Genomic DNA, 5138 nt, shown 5'->3' with positions numbered 1-5138 from the left:
CGCGCTTAGCGGCACTAACAACTATTATTTCTATTGGGCAGCAGCCCGCGCATCTCATCCAGTCAAAGCGGGAGACACAGGTTTCTGACTGCTGATTGGCTGAGAAATAGAATGGTTTGGGCAAGAGATGTGAAGGGGGTAAATTGCCCCCCCTTGGGCACCTCCCTCCCTCGGTGGGGAGTCGGGGCTAGGCTAGGCTAGGGCTTGTTTGGCGAGTCATTGCCCCCCTCTCCTCCACAGCGTGTCCCTGCACCTCTCAGAGCCCCCTCCCACCGGGTGACCCTGCACCTTTCATTGCTCCCCCACAGGGTGACCCTCCACCCCTCAGGGACTCCCCATAGCGTGACCTTGCACCCCTGAGTGTCTGCCCACAGTGTGACCCCATGCAGTTCCTGCAGGGTAACCCTGCATCTTTCATTGCTCCCCCACAGGGTGATCCTGGAACCCTCTGCATCCCTCAGTGTCCCTTTTACAGGGTGACCCTGCACCCATCAGTTCCCTCCCCGACAGGGTGATTGTGAACCCCCAGGTGCCTCCCTCACAAGGTGATTCCTGCATCCACAGAACTCCTATGGAACAGCCCAACCAGGGAGCTGTTTGGGGGCTTGAGGAACCCAGCACAGGGCCCTTCTCCAAGCATTTTTTTCCTGTCTCTGACTGCTCCATCTGTCCTGTGTGTTCATACCTGTCTCTCTTTGCCATCCTCCCTTCCCTGATTACCTCCATTTCTCCCCTGTCCTCTCATGCTACCTGCCAAGTCATTTACCCCTCCATCTGCCTGGCCCACTCAGTCATTTCATGCACTCCTTTGCCATCCTGTGCTCCTCAGTCACTGAGTTCCCCTGTTGACATTTGCTTGTGTCATCTCATGCTACAATCATCATCTCACCACGAGGCTTAGCACCAAGATAATCTTTTCAGGGTAAGCTTTAGTGCTCGTTTTTCATATTTAACTTGTCTCTGTGTTGTAATGGTAGGGAATAGATGTGCAAAAGAACAAAAAAATACTTAAAACCGATTCATATTTTTTTACACAACACATAAGTGCTGGGACTATCATTGGGACAAGGATTTTAGTAGTACTCAAAATGACATTTTATGGATGAGAACATCTACAGTTACTTTAGACTAGTGAATGTAGAATCATAGAATCATAGAATATCAGGGTTGGAAGGGACCCCAGAAGGTCATCTAGTCCAACCCCCTGCTCAAAGCAGGACCAAGTCCCAGTTAAATCATCCTAGCCAGGGCTTTGTCAAGCCTGACCTTAAAAACCTCTAAGGAAGGAGATTCTACCACCTCCCTAGGTAACGCATTCCAGTGTTTCACCACCCTCTTAGTGAAAAAGTTTTTCCTAATATCCAATCTAAACCTCCCCCATTGCAACTTGAGACCATTACTCCTCGTTCTGTCATCTGCTACCATTGAGAACAGTCTAGAGCCATCCTCTTTGAAACCCCCTTTCAGGTAGTTGAAAGCAGCTATCAAATCCCCCCTCATTCTTCTCTTCTGCAGACTAAACAATCCCAGCTCCCTCAGCCTCTCCTCGTAAGTCATGTGCTCTAGACCCCTAATCATTTTTGTTGCCCTTCGCTGTACTCTTTCCAATTTATCCACATCCTTCTTGTAGTGTGGGGCCCAAAACTGGACACAGTACTCCAGATGAGGCCTCACCAGTGTCGAATAGAGGGGAACGATCACGTCCCTCGATCTGCTCGCTATGCCCCTACTTATACATCCCAAAATGCCATTGGCCTTCTTGGCAACAAGGGCACACTGCTGACTCATATCCAGCTTCTCGTCCACTGTCACCCCTAGGTCCTTTTCCGCAGAACTGCTGCCGAGCCATTCGGTCCCTAGTCTGTAGCGGTGCATATGTAAGATATGTAAATCCTCATTTTTTCAGGGCATAAACAATCATTAACTGGCCACAGTCAGGAAGAAACTTCCCCTCTGGGTAGGTTATTCCAAAATTATCTGCTGCAGAGTTTCTTGCACTTTTGTCTTCTCTATCTCCCCTTCCCCCATCACCTCTATTTCTCCCCTTTTCTCTCACCCTACCTGCCAAATCACTTCTCTCTCCTTCTGCCAGGTCTGCTTGGTCACTCTGTGCACCCCTTTGCCATTCTGCTCCCCTCAGTCACTGATTTCCCTGGAGACAGGATACTAGACTGAATGGACCATTGTTTTGTTTTGGTATGGTAATTCCTGCGTTCCTCATTTGCTCAGCCTGTGGGTATCCTTGGAAACTAGTAGTAGTTATGGAAGCACTAATAGCAGTCAGGACCAACATCTGCAACCCTGACTTTGTCTACTCAAGAAAATTGCACCCATTCAACTTATATCAGTTTTTAAAGCAGTTTAGTTAAACTGTAGAAACCATCTGCATGAACACTTTTCTTTTGGTTTAAGGGTGACTTATTTCAATGTATTTTAAATCTATTCCAAATCAAATTAAGTGAAACCAAAATAAGGCACGTTTAAACTGAGATAAGTGTCCACATGGTGATTTGCACCAGTTTAACTATAATAATTTGAAATTGCTCCTTAAATTTAACTGATGCAATTTTCTTGTGTAGACATCTTGTGTATAATCTTACTCTCCCCATATTATTCAACATATGTATAAAGCCATTGGGAGAGCTGGTGAGACATGGGCTGAAGTGCCAGCATTATGAGTATGCAAACAATGCCCAACTCTACATTTCCTATACACAAAACACAAATAGCATTATATCCCAGTGTTCTCAGTGGCTAGTTAATATTCACAATTGGCTAAAGATGAATCTGGGCACAACAGACGTGATGTTGCTAAGGCGAGAGCAACTGCTTTGAAGAACATGCCTCTATAGCATTTCCCACTATCAAAGGCATTTACTCTAAGAGTAAGTAGGTTCACAACCTAGGGAAACTTTTGGATTCCTCAGTACTTCTGGATGCCTAAATAACCATGATAAAAAGCATCCACTTCCATTGAGACTGGCTTGCTTATTGTACCTAAACCTGTTAGACACAAACCTGTCTACAACAAACCACCTTTAGGCTTAATTATTGCAGTTTGTTATAGCAATAGTACAGCCACAGTCTGAAAAAGCTCCAAATGATACAAACCACAGTAGTTTCTGAGAGCCTATGGAGTGTGTCTAGGCTAAGACCAAATGTGGAAACTTCAGCCCAAAATAAGTTTGTCTGAGAATGCTGTCAATGGCCAAGGGGAGTATAATGGAGGTTGCATTTCACCCTAAATGATAGCAGTTGCTTCTGGTCCTCTTACAACAGAGTTGAGAGTCAGCATGTTTTCGTGGTTTGTATTCACAGCAGGGCGACAAGAGCTCCCGAGTTCTAATCCTAACTCTCCCAGTGACTTGTTCTGTGCCCTCAGTTAAATTTTAACCTCTGTGCCTTAGTTTCCTCATCTATAAAAGGAAGATATTTACCTATCTTACAGGAGGGCAAGAATTAATGTATTAATGTTTGTCAGGTACTACATAAGTGCTGGGTATTACATCATAATCAAGAAAGTACAAAAAGAATTCGGTCCTTCTTTTATACAAACTAATTTTAACAGGAAAGTCTGTTTGATCTGCTTTTCTGTATTTATATGCATCTGCCTCTCCCAATCACCATAGCGTTGAAGTGCCTACCAAGTACCTTAAAAAAGAGACAACCTCTCTCATGTTTATGTGTATAAATTTAGGGTTCAAAATTAGTTTTGTATTTATTTCTGAACATAGTGAGCTCTATGATCATTCTTATTCCTTACAGGAATGAGTTCCATAGTTTAGATCCAGTTTTCATAAAAGTTCTGTCTCCAAAACTCACAAGCCTCCTTCTATAATCAACAGTTTAATTGTTCCAGTGGAACATAGCTGCCAGGGGAGATCATGCTCATGGAAGGAGAAGAGAGATTTCAGGTTGCTAGGGCCAATTCCACAGAGGGCTTTGAACACCAGGAGGCAGGTATCTTGAACCGGACTCTATATTCATTATGGAGCCAGTCCAGAGAACGGAACACCAGGGTGCTGCATTAACAGCAATGCTATTGTTTAGGGTGAAATGCAGCCTCCATTATACTCCCCTTGGCCATTCATAGCATTCTCAGACAAATTTATTTTGGGCTGAAGTTTCCATGTTTGGTCTTAGCCTAAACACACTCCATAGACTCATTGGTGTCACACTAGAGAATAATTTGGCCTAGCATGTTTTTTATGTTGGTTATACCATTCCCGAAAAGTGAGCTGTGTAAAGCAGATGTTTCCACGCCATTCTACACAAATCTTCCACTGCACCAACATCTTGTTAGCACTTTCTCTAAGAAAGGTAGTCAGTATGTTAATGTGCACAGGCTGGCCTAGCTGCATAGAACAGCAGCTTTGCTTATTCACTAAAGAGAGGTCATAAAAGAATATTGTGGAAATACTTTTTCCTGTTTGGCTACAGTGTTGCGTCCTAATGTGATTGCTGCCATCTCTTTTCATGACCATGAAGGCTCCATGTTATCTGTATCAGGGGAAGCATCGGTTCCTCGACTCTGCTCACGTGTCCTTTCTATCATAACAAAAGTGACTTCAGTCAGAGGTCACAGAACATGAATTGTTTTGTTTCAGAGTAGCAGCCGTGTTAGTCTGTATTCGCAAAAAGAAAAGGAGTACTTGTGGCACCTTAGAGACTAACAAATTTATTAGAGCATAAGCTTTCGTGAGCTACAGCTCACTTCAAGTGAGCTGTAGCTCACGAAAGCTTATGCTCTAATAAATTTGTTAGTCTCTAAGGTGCCACAAGAACATGAATTGGTGATAAAAGGAGAATAATTGATTAGCATGATGTCACCATACTTTATTCATAATTATCAAAATGGGGGAATTTTTCTGTGATCCTTTGTAAAGCTGCTATTGCTGAATGTCATCTGTTTCTTGTTGCTGTGAATCCAAATTAACTTCTATGCCTGCCACCACCGGTTATTCAATTGTCTGTTGATAAGAACTGTACAGAGATAGCGCAGTTGTAATTGTACATTGATTCAGGCCCATGTCATCTGGAGCTGTCTGCTGAAATGAGGGTTGTCTTGTCTTTTACAGATTGACAGAAATGGATAGTTAATTTGTCTTTAAAATGGAAAATTATGAGGTATTTTTAGT

The sequence above is a fragment of the Dermochelys coriacea genome, chromosome 8 (assembly GCF_009764565.3).
Source record: "Dermochelys coriacea isolate rDerCor1 chromosome 8, rDerCor1.pri.v4, whole genome shotgun sequence".
Lineage (NCBI taxonomy): Eukaryota > Metazoa > Chordata > Testudines > Dermochelyidae > Dermochelys > Dermochelys coriacea.
This window is presented reverse-complemented; position numbering follows the sequence as displayed.